Below are 16778 nucleotides of genomic sequence, written 5' to 3' on the forward strand. Positions count from 1 at the left end.
AGTGAGAGAGAGAGAGAGGAGAGAGAGAGAGGGATTGAATGAGACGCATTGATAATGTCCATTTGGTGGATTCTGACAGTTAACAGTGAGTCTCACTGTAGTAGAGGAGTTTGTGTTGAAACGCGGCGATTTTCCGGTAATAAATGTTGCCGCTTCCACCACTCGACGATAATTATCACCAACAATCGCAACAGACATTACACAACACAATCGGGTGACGTGACGTGACGTGTTGCTTTTGCTTCCATCTATCCATCACAGAGTTTGTCAGCCTGTCCCATGCTTTTCAGCGCCAAGCTAATTTGAAGAATCGAGGATGCTCTGCTCTGTCTAATACGTTGTGATCTGCATTGACAGGTTGATTAAAACACGTTTCATCCCTCACTTGAATCTCTTTCTCTCCCGTCCGCTCTTTCATTTTTCCCTCAATTGATTCTTTTCTCTCTGTTACTCTTCCTCTCCTGTTGTCTCACCCTTCTCTCGCTCTCTCTTCCTCTCGAACAATTATCACAATCAACTCTATCTATCTACCTTTCCTCTCTTGATATACTTTACCAAGAAAGAACTCTTCTTTCCGTTTCGATCTGTGTAGTTGTAGCAGAGTATTTATCTTAATTATAATAGCATTTCATCTTAGCATCTGTTCGGATGTTATATCAATGTTCCCCTTTGTTGTCTGGCGTTGTGTGGTGGAGGGGGCAATTGAAGGTTGATGCGCATAGCATAATTGTGCCAGTTGCCGTTTGCCAGCCAATCGAACAGCTCACTTCTTGTAATGTCGATTTTTGCAAAGTGATCTACTGATTTATTGTGATTTATTACAAGTGTCGTCTCGTCTCGTATCGTGATCTGGACCCGGGATCCTAGAAGCAAGGAGGATTTGGACATGAAGGTAGGCCTATGTTATTGTGCACTTAGCCATTTAAATTGTTCAACTTGCTAGAGCGAATAGGTATCCGGGGAACGGTGTTAAATTTATTTAAAAGTTACCTGCATGAAAGAATACAAATCCTTGACACCAGTAAACTGACATTGACCGACTACGGTCTTCCACAGGGTACAGTGCTCTCCCCGTTATTATTTTTGGTATATATCAATGATCTATTGAAAATTGACATCAATGGATGCCATTCCATCTCCTTTGCAGATGACACGGCCTTAATTTTTACTGGGTCAAATTGGCGGGAGGTTAAGTGTTTAGCCGAGGCTGGTCTGGCTAGGGTTAAATCTTGGCTGGATCACCACACGCTGACACTTAACATAAAAAAAGTGTGTACATGCTTTTCTCTCCATTAGAAAGGTCTATCCCTACAGAGCTATTTCAAGATGGTGTAAAAACTCACTCAGACTCCTGTACATATTATAATCATTATGTAGAGTTGGAAGGGTTGCAGGAGAGGGATGAAAACTGTGTATGTCAGGCATTGATAAGAGTGAGGGAGACAAAATATCTGGGAGTCATGTTAGATTCACAACTCAAATGGAACGCTCACATTGATAATATATGTAAAAAGATGAAACATATTATACATAAATTTTACAGGTTAAACGGGTTAGGTGATTTAAATATATTACTATTAATTTACTTTGCTTACGCCCAGTCAGTATTACATTAGTCAGTATGGCATTAGGGTATGGGTGGGGCATTGGACGTACATTTAACAAAATCTCCTTAATTCAAAAACACTTAATTAAAGCAGCACTTGGTCGACCCAGACGTTACCCTACAAATCTCCTTTTTACAGAATTCCCAGTTTTAACAGTTTGGCAACTATTTGTGAAAAACATAATATTATACATAATTAAAAACAGAAATCTATTTACACCTCAAGCTCGAACCTACAATTTCGAATGCAAGATAATTATCAGATTAACAGAACTGACATGACTGTATGCCGAAGACAATTTCCTTACATCTGCAATAGACTCATCAACCTGCTACCAGAAAACTTGATAGCAAATAGAACAACAAAAGCAAATCCTAAAAAAATAGCAGAGTGGATAAAATCAATAAACACTTCTCAATTCTTACAAACATAATATAATATTAAATATCACCATCATTCATTTCACTAACTACAGTTCATCAATAATTGTTCAAATTTGATACAATTATTGATGAACTGTAGTTAGTGAAATGAGATGATGGTGATATTTAATATTATATTATGTTTGTAAGAATTGAGAAGTGTTTATTGATTTTATCCACTCTGCTATTTTTTTAGGATTTGCTTTTGTTGTTCTATTTGCTATCAAGTTTTCTGGTAGCAGGTTGATGAGTCTATTGCAGATGTAAGGAAATTGTCTTCGGCATACAGTCATGTCAGTTCTGTTAATCTGATAATTATCTTGCATTCGAAAATTGTAGGTTCGAGCTTGAGGTGTAAATAGATTTCTGTTTTTAATTATGTATAATATTATGTTTTTCACAAATAGTTGCCAAACTGTTAAAACTGGGAATTCTGTAAAAAGGAGATTTGTAGGGTAACGTCTGGGTCGACCAAGTGCTGCTTTAATTAAGTGTTTTTGAATTAAGGAGATTTTGTTAAAATGTACGTCCAATGCCCCACCCCATACCCTAATGCCATACTGACTAATGTAATACTGACTGGGCGTAAGCAAAGTAAATTAATAGTAATATATTTAAATCACCTAACCCGTTTAACCTGTAAAATTTATGTATAATATGTTTCATCTTTTTACATATATTATCAATGTGAGCGTTCCATTTGAGTTGTGAATCTAACATGACTCCCAGATATTTTGTCTCCCTCACTCTTATCAATGCCTGACATACACAGTTTTCATCCCTCTCCTGCAACCCTTCCAACTCTACATAATGATTATAATATGTACAGGAGTCTGAGTGAGTTTTTACACCATCTTGAAATAGCTCTGTAGGGATAGACCTTTCTAATGGAGAGAAAAGCATGTACACACTTTTTTTATGTTAAGTGTCAGCGTGTGGTGATCCAGCCAAGATTTAACCCTAGCCAGACCAGCCTCGGCTAAACACTTAACCTCCCGCCAATTTGACCCAGTAAAAATTAAGGCCGTGTCATCTGCAAAGGAGATGGAATGGCATCCATTGATGTCAATTTTCAATAGATCATTGATATATACCAAAAATAATAACGGGGAGAGCACTGTACCCTGTGGAAGACCGTAGTCGGTCAATGTCAGTTTACTGGTGTCAAGGATTTGTATTCTTTCATGCAGGTAACTTTTAAATAAATTTAACACCGTTCCCCGGATACCTATTCGCTCTAGCAAGTTGAACAATTTAAATGGCTAAGTGCACAATAACATAGGCCTACCTTCATGTCCAAATCCTCCTTGCTTCTAGGATCCCGGGTCCAGATCACGATACGAGACGAGACGACACTTGTAATAAATCACAATAAATCAGTAGATCACTTTGCAAAAATCGACATTACAAGAAGTGAGCTGTTCGATTGGCTGGCAAACGGCAACTGGCACAATTATGCTATGCGCATCAACCTTCAATTGCCCCCTCCACCACACAACGCCAGACAACAAAGGGGAACATTGATATAACATCCGAACAGATGCTAAGATGAAATGCTATTATAATTAAGATAAATACTCTGCTACAACTACACAGATCGAAACGGAAAGAAGAGTTCTTTCTTGGTAAAGTATATCAAGAGAGGAAAGGTAGATAGATAGAGTTGATTGTGATAATTGTTCGAGAGGAAGAGAGAGCGAGAGAAGGGTGAGACAACAGGAGAGGAAGAGTAACAGAGAGAAAAGAATCAATTGAGGGAAAAATGAAAGAGCGGACGGGAGAGAAAGAGATTCAAGTGAGGGATGAAACGTGTTTTAATCAACCTGTCAATGCAGATCACAACGTATTAGACAGAGCAGAGCATCCTCGATTCTTCAAATTAGCTTGGCGCTGAAAAGCATGGGACAGGCTGACAAACTCTGTGATGGATAGATGGAAGCAAAAGCAACACGTCACGTCACGTCACCCGATTGTGTTGTGTAATGTCTGTTGCGATTGTTGGTGATAATTATCGTCGAGTGGTGGAAGCGGCAACATTTATTACCGGAAAATCGCCGCGTTTCAACACAAACTCCTCTACTACAGTGAGACTCACTGTTAACTGTCAGAATCCACCAAATGGACATTATCAATGCGTCTCATTCAACTGATGCTGCCAATTGTCAAGACGGTTCATGAATGGTGCTATAGTGGGATTCACTTTATACTGCCAGCATTTCCTATGATTTACATCAATACTTCTCATTTAACTGATGCTGCCAATTCAAAGCTAATCTCACTTCACGTTTCATGAATGTTGCTATAGTGAAATTCAGTTTAAACTGTCAGAATGTCCAATGATCCACACCAATGCTTCCCTCTCAACTGGTACTGAAAAATCACGTTAAAAGCACGGTGGTAATAACATACTTCACAGGCAGACATAAAATTGGGGATTTATATGATGAAATTGCGAGAATCCATAACGATTCTCACTTCTCTTTCTCACAAAAGAACGCTCAAATAGGGGGTATTCCTCTAATACCTCCAATGCGCAGTTTTTCTTATCACAATGGAAACGCTCAAATAACGAGTATTCCTCAAATGCGCAGTTTTCAAAAACACAATTGAAATGAAGAGTGCGATCCTTGAGAGGTTATTACCACGACCGCCTGAATCGTTTGCAAAATAAATCTGCAGTAACAAGTTGACATCATTAATTTGAAACGATTTCACACCGTTCATTCAACTGTTGTCATTCATCTTTGTAATTCAGCCAGAACGAGGCCGAGACTTAGTGGGTGTGAAGAGGAGAGACGAAGAGAGAATTAATGGAGAGAAAAGACTACAGAGAAAAGGATCGGAGATAGAGATACAAGACAGTATCCCTGCCTGTACCTTAGAGGGTTCACAGGAGGGTTTCACAGAAACTGTATACAGTCTATTGGGCAATTTTTGTAGGGGAAGGAGAAGAGGGGAAGAACAGCAGAGAGTTGAGAATAGGGGAAGGACGAGAACAGAGGAAGAAGAGGAAAATGAGGATGAAATGAAAGACACCATGTCCTCAGAGTTATAGACGGAAGAGGCATTCTTGCAAAAACCGTGTAGTAGCACTGTACGTACCTAATTGGGGATTTCTGCATTCAAATTCCTTAGGGTTGAATTCTAAAGAGGGAGGAGTAGAGAGTGTAAAAAAATAAATAATATACTGTGTAATTTATACAAGAAAGGAAGCTCAAAGCATTGCTCTGTAGTTTTGTAGCCTGTTCAATGCCGTTATGTGATTTTATCGGAATGTTGATGAGAAGTGGAGAGGATGTCAGAGATTCGCATTGAAATTATAAACCTTTATCGTTAAAAAACGAAAAATTCTTGTGATGTACGGTTGTAGTAGATCATATGGATTAAAGGACATACTAGATAAAAAGATTAATAAAAACATGAAGTGCCCTATTATTTAAAAGTTAAACTTTAAAACACATCAAACAACTAATTTCGGTCTACTTTAGCCGTTTTCAAGTTTAATTAGAGTTTGATTCAATTTGAAGATTGATTTAAACTTGAAAATGGCCAAAGTAAGCCGAAACTAGTTGTTTGAAAGTTTAAAATGTTTTAAATAAAAGGGTTCTTAATGTTTTTACTTTCCTTGCCCTATTACCATAGGTAAGGAAAGTATTGCTTTCCGAAAAAAATTAAGGTACCCCAATTTCTAAATTTCTATACGTTTCAAGGTCCCCTGAGTCCAAAAAAGTGGTTTTTGGGTATTGGTCTGTGTGTGTGTGTGTGTGTGTGTGTGTGTGTGTGTGTGTGTGTGTGTGTGTGTGTGTGTGTGTGTGTGTACACGACAATTATCTCATCTCCCAATTAACGTAATGACTTGAAATTTGGAACTTAAGGTCCTTATAAGGATCCGACACGAACAATTTCGATCAAATGCAATTCAAGATGGCGGCTGAAATGGCGAAAATGCTGTCAAAAACAGGGTTTTTCGCGATTTTCTCGAAAATGGCTCCAACGATTCTGATCAAATTTATACCTGGAATAGTCATTGACAATCTATATCAACTGCAAACTATGCAAAGTTTGATTTTAGATTTCCAATTATCAGGTCTCAGATACAATTTAAACGAAAAAATCCGAGTGGAAAAGATTGAGCATGAAAATCTCTTCAATTAATGTCCAGTAAGATTTTCACCTAAAATTGAAAATAAGCTCGGAATTAGAGAAAATGTGATTATTCAATTATTGCAAACTGAGATAGCAGATATCGTGTTATTGTCAGTATACCAGCGTTATTGTCCTGTCACCAGCTGGCTCAGATCTTTGAATAGTAGACTTGAGATGCGCGGGAACACTAGCGTTAGGTGATATAACGGCAAGGAAAGTTGTGTGAGTGCGCCACACCAGATTTTTTATATTGTTTTCAATAAAGTAGCCGATACAAGTGAAGTGATTTTAGATGAAAATAGTTTACAAATCTTCTATACTTGACACCAAACAAAGCCAGTCGGTAAAGATTGATCAGAGTGATGGCAAAAGAGACTGTCATCTTGCCGCTTCCCCATCGAAGCTTGCGGCTTGTTTCCACCGCAAATTATTTCATTCCTCTTTCGAGTGAGTGACGTGTTGTTGTTGGACTTTTGGAGCAGCAGCAGCAGGAGAAGACAGAAAACGGCTGCTTTGGCTGACGAAGTGATTTCGAGCTGTGTTTTGAGCACGAGTGGGTTGGAGGGGGGATGAGAGAGGACTGGTGGCTTCCATGAAAGGACACAGCTTTCCCTTGAGCACTCAGCCCTTCCTCACTCCCCCATGCTCTCCTCCTGACGTAGAGCCTGATGTTTTCAGGACGGTGGGTGACAGCGGAGTCGAAATTCAATTAGGAAGAGAACTCACTCCACGGCTGACGCGTCAACTCAAAAGACCATCCCCAACCGCCCCACCCACATTTTAAAAACCTCTGGGAGAAAGACATCCCTGCCACCACCACAACAAAGACAGAACACCCGCCTCTGTATAAGCCAGAGTGAGAGAGCCGCCATATGAAGGTGATTGATTTATTCGGATTTGTATTGAAACATCGGAGGTTTCACTTCCGCTCGTCTGCTGAATAAAAAGCACGGCAATCTCCTCTCAGGCAAGAGCAAACAGTAATTAAGAGCTGTGATGGTTTCAGTTTTTTTCTGGTGAGTTCACACGCACAGCTGACGCTTGACCCGACCATATTTTCATACAGTTTTTCACAGCCGACTGTCGATTAAAAACTTTATAAAAGGCTGATCATTCTCAGAAGCGAATGAATGGGGCTTCACTAAGCTTCTCTTTAGCACCGCCGTAGCTAGAAAGAACGATCCTTGAGCTGAGAGGAATGGATGTGAAATTCAAATAACGCTTGTATTTTATACAATCGTAACACCTTCAACATAGAAGATTGATATTACCTGGGAAATGAATTGAAATCTATCACACCTAATCCAGAACTTCTCTACCCTCTTCTGTATTTCAATATGCTCGATTATTAAGAACATGAAAGTACATATTATATATACTGAGAATCCCTTATATTCTCTGGAAAGGTGTTTGAGATTTTTTACGATATATTTTGGATTCAGCTCATGAAAGTTTGTCCTATGCTATTCAGTTTTATTTCATTTTTGTGTCGTGTTATGCTTGTGGATGTTACCCATTAATTTTTCAATTTATTGGAATATGAGAGCTCGTACAGCCACAGAATAAAGTTAAAGACTTGAGATTGAGTATTTCATCTCTTACGAATAATGGCCTACAAGAGAAGATTTATTGCAGGAGTAATATATTCACGATGAACTCATGAGTAAAGTTACACACTTGAATGAATGAATGGAGTTCATTCAATTTTTTTTTCAAATTCAAATTTATCTCCACAAAGAAGGTACAAACATTCAACTATAAAACACAAATGCAATTCACCACAATCAATTCAAATAAATAACATTCCTTACTAAAAAATAATAAATTGAAACATGATAGCATTAATACTTCTATTCCTAACTAGTAAGAACTATAATGCACAATCAATCTGAATGGATTGAGGATTATCATTACATTATTATTCAACACTTCAAATAGCATAAGCTTGGTAGAAATCTACTGGCATAAGTGAGAACTTGTCCGCCAGTAGGAGTAGCGCCCCAATACTAAGAGAGGAAAAAATGAATAAAAATAAAATAAATGCTGCACTCGAGGATTTCTAAACATATGTAATTCTAATCATACGCATCCTTCAACAATACCGTATGTAAAAAAATTTTGCAAGAGACCTTCAAAATGGAAGCTATATTATTTTGATATGAAAATAATTTTCTTGGATTATCCAGTTTTTTATTTTCAATGTAATATACTTCGTTATTATTTGTTGATTAATGAGATCGTTTGGGATACTATTAATTATTCTTGGTGCAATATAAATCAGTTGTTTTCGAATTAATTCAACTTTAACTTTCTGCATTATTTCGAAATATTATGTTTTTCTTTTACTGTTTTGCAACTTTCACCAGCGGGCAAAGATTTTCTTTTTTCTGGTGAAGCCTAGATTTTATATTTTATTTTAATTTTATTAAAGTATATGTATGAGTAATTATGCTTATTTATTTATATTTTTAATGATATGTCATATTATAAAGATTTTGTAATATGTTTTGAATATTTTAATTGGCAATAAATGAAATTGAAATTGAAAAATTTTCTGTATAATAAATAGTGTTGAGAGGTGCGAGTTGAAGGTACCTCCCCAAACTATTAACCCATATTGCAGTATGGACTGAACTATAGCAAAGTATAACATTCTCATCACAGTTACCTTCAATACTGATCGTAATTTAAAGAATTTATATGATACAAATTCCAATCTATTGCATAAGTAATCTATGTGTCTTTTCCATTTGAAACCTTCCTCGATTATTACCCCTGGTGTTTCAATTGACTTGTTCTCTCAATTTCAGGACAATCACATACTACATGGTTGTCAACATTACAATTCATGTGTAATCTGAGTAGACAATTCAAGTAGACAATTCTGTGTAATCTGAGTTTGTGATTTCATGTCCAGTAATGTTTCTCGAAAATGCTATGAAGCCTACTTCGTTTTTTTATATTGAGACTAAGGGAATTTATGTCCAGCCATCTCTTTAATGTGGAGAAGCCTTTTGTGGCGGCTTCATAAACGTTATGCCATGTATTGCCTCCAAATAACAACACAGTGTCATCAGCAAAAGAATAAGTCTCCCCACCATTTAGCTCCAATTTCAGTACTTCATTTACGTAGACCAGGGATAAAATAGGCGATAGTACTGTACCCTGGGGTAGGTCGTACCCGGAAAGTGGCATCCTACTAACGTCGTTCTCATTATTGAGAGTTAAAATTTGCACCCTTTTTGAGAGGTAGCTCTCGAATAATTTTAATGAGGTTCCTCTAATCCCAACTCTTTTCAGTTTACGGAGTAATTGAATATGAGACACCTCATATTTAGCTAGTTTTTTGTCCCTTATTCAAAAGATCTGACACGGCATTTGAAAACTGTATGAGGGCATCATCGGTATTTTTGTTTTTTTGGAAGCCAATTTGAAGATCTTCTATTATTCTGTATGAATCGAAAAAATTAACAACTTGAATTTTATTAATTTTTCCATTATTTTAGATAAGGATCTGAGTAAACTTATTGGTCTGTAATTTCCTGCCAAGTTTCTATCACCTGCTTTAAAGAATGGTTTTATCTTTGCTACTTTGAACGATGTTGGGAAAATTCCCTTTTTAAAACAATTATTTATTATTAAAGTCAAAGGGTATGCAATGTAGTCTGCTATTGTTTCAAGTTAGAGCTACTGATACCGTCAACTCCCGGACTTGTTTTTTTTTAGACTTGATATAACCTTCATCACTTCTGCTTCATCGACTGATTTAAGGAAAAACGAATTATTGAGACTAAAGTTATTTTTCTTATACTGAAATTTGAACGAGGATTCATCATTATATCTAGGTATTTTCTTGGCATAATTTTTCCCTACATTTACATAGTACTCATTCAATTCATGTGCAGTTAATTTTATATCATCTATATCATTCCCTTCCTTATCCATGAGTTCATTAATATACGACCATAAATTTTTGCATTGTTTCCACATTCACCTATTCTCGTTCTGTAATATTCGTCTTTAGTAAGATTTATTAAGGAATTCAGTAAGTTTCTGTAGGCTCTGTACTCATTTTTCAAATCCAAATTTAATGGCTCTTTTTTCAAATGTTTGGCTATTCTGTCTCTTCTATTGATAGACTCTATCAACCCTTGTGTTATCCAAGGCTTCAATTGTCTTTTCTTATGTTTAAGTGTTATCTCTACTGAGGAAAGTTTCATGTAATTGGTTAATTTATCAATAAATAATATGTCAACCATAGTATCTATTGAATTATCATTATCTTCATCACAGTAAGCATTAATAAATTCCCATTTTTTATTCTGTAAATATGAATTATGTTTATTAAAATTTGTTTTAGTTATTTTATTATTTTGAGCAGCTGGTGTGTGAGCCAAAGGAACAGTTATATTCATGTGTAGTGTAATTGCAAAATGGTCTGTTATATTCATTTTCAAAATATTGGCAATTTTTGGTTTTATTGTATTACAGGTGTCCTTGAAAAATATATGGTCTATACAAGAATGTCTATTATCTACTATTCTAGTCGGTTTGTTTATAAAAGATCTGAATCCATTCCCACACATAACATTCAGATACTGAAGTGAATAACGGTCAATATTCGACAGGTCAATATATTGATATCACCCACAAAAACAATGTTCCGGTTTATTGGCAGAGTGTTGAGGTAATCATTCAAGTTTGCGATAAAGTTATCAACATTGCTATTAGGCGATCTATATAGACCGCAATCACCTGTAAGCTTAAGGCGTTCTCTAATTCGATGATTACACTTACAGTGCTAGCTTCAATTAATTCACAATCAATCACAGTGAAACTATACTTTTTGCTAATATACATACATAGGCTATCACATTTGTTCAGTTTGCTGGGAATATTAAACAGATTATAGCCCTCTATATAAAAATCAATAGATTTATCTCCGGAGTACCAGGTTTCCGTCAGTACTATTACTTCAAATGTTAATTTACAACCGTTAATACACACTATAAACTCATTAAAAATTTTAAAAACACTTCGAATATTCATATGGAAAAGGTTGAAATAATTAGCAGGATTGTTTTCATTAATTGATTTTTGTAATTTTTTTGTAACTATTGAATAATGTATTCTTTTGTAGTGAATACCTTTCCCTCTTATTTTCAATGATTTTTGAACTGATTCATGAATTAAACTACGTGATTTTCCATTTCTTTTTATATTGTATATAAATTTCAATATGCTAAGCATAGTGGATACTGTTTACATAAATTATATGCTATGATTATCATAATTTTATAATCATGAGTTGTGCTGCTGTTCAATATTTGTAATTTATATTTTGTACATTTCTATTTTCACGAATTATTGCAATTAACTTTAACTGTCTGTATATTTAATATTAATTTCTTTCATTCTATAGAGTAGTTTTTCAACATCCTGTTTCCCTCGATATTGTTATTATGTTATTTATAGCGACTCATTCCTGCGCTCAGGTTAAACCTTTGCAGGGATTTTTTCTTCTCAATGTGTCTTGTAAATTGTCATATAAGGATTAGGTTAGACAAGTTTTGTGAAAGTGTTGTATTTTATACTGTAAATTTGTTTTTTGAAGAATAAATGATTTTTGATTTGATTTGATTTCAAATCATAGTTCAAATAATCATTTATCTCCTCCGTCGAAAACTCATCACTTCTTAAAACATCCTCATAGTTCATCGAAATCATTCATTATAAGTTGATGATAACAGATAAATAGACTCGATCGATAGTCCACGATCTACGCATTGATCTCCCAAACAAAATAAAAACAAAACTAATACATTTTCCATTATTCGCAACCATTATCACCACCTTTTTTAACTGGCACTTGTGAGCCTCGAGCGCAAAAACTGTTCAATTGTTCTACTTATTTTAATTCAATAACTGGCTTTCCCTCCTCCCTTCTCATAAGAATTTTTCCGTCCTTCACCCAAAGAAATTTGAACTGCTTCTCCCTGTGTGCCTCTCTCGCCAACGAGAACAGCTTTCTCCTAGCTGGTGACAAACATTCATTGATATAAATCGGCTTGTCGGTGTTAGCGCCAATGTGTCTTGTTGAGAAGTCTCGCTTCACTCGCCTAAGATAGCGTTCTTGTCGCTCCTCCTCACCAACTCCACGACAACTGCAGCTGGTCCCTCGGTCCCTCATGAATGAAGTGTCGAGTAGCAAATAAGAGAACGCATCATCCGATTAAAGTAAGCATATAGTCAATATCATCATGATGATAGGTCAAGTATCATCCATAATCACATAACAATTCGTACATCGAATATTATTTTCCATGTAGGTATTGATTACATACATGGGCTATTCGAATATTGTGAGAGATAAATAACATGCTAAAAGGATAATTAATGTTTACCTGAAGTGCATGATGACTTGAAGGTGAAGCACCATTCAATGACTCGATTTAGTAATCCACATCTGCAACAAAAACAACATATTTAGCAACAAAAAAATAATACAAATTATTGAAAATTTCGCTTTGAAGAAGGCTAGGCCTACTAAAACTTCAGTCAGAATAGCGTTTCAAGCAGTAATTTACCACTGCAAATCTCAGAATATCGACTACCATAAGAACACGCAAAATGCAATATAAAGCACATTAGGTAAATACTGGCAAATCAACATTAATAATTATTATAACAAAGCTTAGTTTTGATAGTTATCTGATGATGGAAGATCTAACTGTAATAAGGGAAGATTCGTTACATCAGATTTTTATCACAGCAGAAATATGGAATATCATTCTCTGATTCAAAGGAATTAATTATATTATTCCGCAATGAAAATTTTCCAAATTTACCAGAATTTGTTGGCATATTTCTCATGGAGCTATTTGCTATTTTTATAAACGTAGGTACGTATTTCCACACATAATCTTTGTTTGCAGCATGATGATTTACAACATAAACGAGGGTTTCATCACAAAATCACTCCAACAATACTCCTCACTCAGCTCCAGATTACATAATATTACATAGAAGTAGCAGCAACGACAAAATAACCGCGAACGTTGGCTGGAAAAATAAATGAAACGCGTACTTCAAAGTTGAAATTGGCCATAGAAAAGCGGAAAATTCCTGGAGGCATATTAGCGTATTATATTCATTGGACGCGGTGGCGGAAGAGCTGCGGTTTGAATAAGTCACACAGGATAACTGGATTCTGCTTTCTGAGAGCGGGACGGACAGAGGGGAGCGACTATCTTTATAACAATATACCACTAGCACCCAGCACCCTCTCATCTACACTAATGTGCCTTCTTCCGGATTCCCATCCACTCATCCTAATTTCTTCTCTCTTTGGTCCTTTTACGTTTTTCCAGCTTCCCTTTTGAACGCGCTCTTTCAGAAAAGGCGTCTACTGGGACCATGAACGTGCCTCGGCTGACAGAATGCAGTGCTCTGATTTATTCGTGTACAGCCACTACAACCTTGGTTACTCACTGAATAACAGAGTAATGATCCTGCAGATTAAAAATATCTAAACCAAAACAGCTTGTAGAAGAGTGATAATAAATTGTTTAGTTGGATTACAGATAGGCTGAATTGAATTAAACGTGTGAGAGACTATAGTGAGGTCCACGTTATAATGACAGTGGATAAAGATAGGAGAATAGCGATGCCGATTCTCTGCATTAATTAGTTATATTTCTACACTGTCAAAAACATACTTGGCATCGTTGTGGACCTAGAAAAGGATAGTACCACCGGCTTTGTCGAATGATGGACAAGGATAGCAAAACCAAAGTTGATCAAATACTGTCATTATAACGTGGACCTCACTATAGTCGCATGACGTGACACGACGTGATCCGAGTCTACTAGATCAATTAATATCATAAGACCATATTATAATATTCACAGAGTCGGAGACAGATTCAATGAGATGGAGCTAGCACGTGTGAACATTTTGTAATATTATGATATTAACTCATCCAGCAGACTCGATTCCCGTCGCGTCTCAATAAGCGACTAACCTAAGCGTGGGTTGTAGCACAGACAAAATAAGTAATATTAATTTACTTCCTCAATGATTGTAGTGAGGAAAAGTGCTTCATTCATATACAACTTACTATAATCTAGGCTACTGAAAGCCAACTACTGATAAGTTAGACTACCGATAATGTCAACTTGAAACTTACTATTGAAAGTAAACTGAATACGAAAAACGATAAATATACGGAGTTGGGCAATAAAGTAATAAAATAATTGAGAGATAAAAACTGTAAAAGAAATAACATCTGTAAACTGGCATCCGTTTTACTTTCCTTGCCCTATTAACATATTAAGGTAAGGAAAGTATTGCTATCCAAAAAAAAATTAAGGTAACCCAATTTCTAAATTTCTATACGTTTCAAGATCCTCTGAGTCCAAAAAAGTGGTTTTTGGGTATTGGTCTGTATGTGTGTGTGTGTGTGTGTGTGTGTGTGTGTGTGGTGTGTGTGTGTGTGTGTGTGTTGTGTGTGTGTGTGTGTGGTGTGTGTGTGTGTGTGTATGAGTGTATGTGCGTCTGTGTACACGATATCTCATCTCCCAATTAACGGAATGACTTGAAATTTGGAACTTAAGGTCCTTACACTATAAGGATCCGACACGAACATTTTCGATCAAATGCACTTCAAGATGGCGGCTAAAATAGCGAAAATGTTGTCAAAAACAGGGGTTTTCGCGATTTTCTCGAAAACGGCTTCAACGATTTTGATCAAATTCATACCTAGAAAAGTCATTGATAAGCTCTATCAACTGCCACAAGTCTCATATCTGTAAAAATTTCAGGAGCACTGCACCATCTATGCAAAGTTTGATTTTAGATTTCCAATTATCAGGCTTCAGATAAAATTTAAACGAAAAATTTCAAGTCGAAAAGATTGAGCATGAAGATCTCTACAATTAATGTTCAGTAACATTTCACCTAAAATTGAAAATAAGCTCGAAATTCGAGAAAATAAGAATATTCAATTGCAAACTCTTGGCAACTGTTGATTCTATTAAATCATTCACTATGAAGGGATAGCAGACTTCGTGTGTCTGCAGCGCTATTGTCCTGTCACCAGCTGGCTCAGATCTTAGAAAAGTAGACTTGAGATGCGCGGGAACAATAGCGTCAGTTGATCAATTTTCATAACGGCAAGGAAAGTTGTGTGAGAGCGCCACACCAGATTTTTTGTTCATGGACTCTTGTAGACGTTGTGGTAAGTTAGTTATCTATTCAACTCTCAAGTGTAGCCTGTGGTATCGCTTGAATTTCTTCTATTCGCTTGGATTTCTTACTCACTCATCGATTCGAGTATTTGTTGATGTGTTCTATTGTTATTGGATAGCATAAGGGAACATATTCCCATAAGTTCTAATAGCACTATTCATGCTCGCTCGGCAGGGTTCAATGGTTAGTCCCATTAGAGATTATTGAAATTATATTTTTACTGTACCGATTACTGAATATGATACTGGTATGTGGGGATTTGTCTTTAGACATGGCACAGCTTCTATGTATGTCATGTTAGAAACAAACAGTATTGAGGTTGAATATGTGTGATCTTTTCAATTGTGGGGGAGAAAAATCACGTAGCATTGTTATATGAAGATCTGAATGGATATTGACATTTCCATTGGAGTGGAATGTTGGGTAATTTACTAATGTGTATAAATTATGAGACTGTCAAGAAAAAGAATTTGAGAATAGTCTGTACGAAATAGAAAACAAGTGCTTGCTGTATAAAATACATCTAAAATGAAATATATCAAATGTAGCTACGGATTGGAATGAATGCAGTAACGTAGAGGATACACAAAATGGGTAAATAACATTAAAAGAGCTTGCAGTAAAAGCTGAAGATGAGGATTCAAACGACGAAGATAGGAAATAAAAATATACAATCATGCACTGTAGTAAGAAAGCAATGAGAAAATTGAATCAAGAAAGAGATTGGAAAAACGAATGATGAAGAAAGGAAGAAGATGAGATAAAGGGGTGCAGAAATTCCTTTTGCTGTTTGCTCATCACGCTCGGTCCTTGAAATGCGTCGGAATACCAGATTGCCGACTTTCACTTTGACTCTTTCTCCCTTACCTCCCCCCCCACAAGTCCCCCTCCAAAAAGACACAGATTAGGCAACAAATTATCTCGCCAAGTTTAATTTGCTTTGCGAAAATGTGCCACTACGCTCTCATCTTGCCGTTTCTGTTATTGCTACAAAGCCGAAGCTGTGTTTCTGTAAGGTTTTAAAACTTTCTTCTCAATTAAAGTGAAGCAATCAACAAAGCTTAATGTTTCCTCGAGAATTAGTTAGGACGTGTCTTTCCATTAGATATAAATAGACAATGTCCTGAAGGTTGATTGAATTCCTATGAGTTCAAACAATCACGAATAGTGTTGTAGATTTGTTCAACAATTGTATAGTAGGAATTGTTGAGTAATAATAATTATTATTACTATTTTTGCTATACAGTGATTAAAACAGGTATTTTTCTCTTAATAATAATAATATTCGTATAGCTTATATTGGTGGGATGTCCCTGACGGAAGTTCCACCTCGCCTAAATATATCATTTAAGC

General features: G+C 36.1%; 2 protein-coding genes across 3 annotated transcripts in view; both read right to left on the reverse strand.

The window, feature by feature from the left end:
- Window positions 1-16778, reverse strand: part of LOC120353648 — a 516732-nt gene that overhangs the window by 400173 nt on the left and 99781 nt on the right. The gene's annotated exons all lie outside the window — the stretch shown is intronic.
- Window positions 1-16778, reverse strand: part of LOC111053713 — a 431544-nt gene that overhangs the window by 372831 nt on the left and 41935 nt on the right. For both annotated transcript variants that reach the window (XM_039437697.1, XM_039437698.1), the window contains one exon: window positions 12580-12641. The gene's annotated coding sequence lies outside the window, so the exon portion shown is untranslated. The remainder of the gene's footprint in view (window positions 1-12579; window positions 12642-16778) is intronic.

This window comes from Nilaparvata lugens, chromosome 11 (assembly GCF_014356525.2).
Source record: "Nilaparvata lugens isolate BPH chromosome 11, ASM1435652v1, whole genome shotgun sequence".
Classification (NCBI taxonomy): Eukaryota; Metazoa; Arthropoda; class Insecta; order Hemiptera; family Delphacidae; genus Nilaparvata; species Nilaparvata lugens.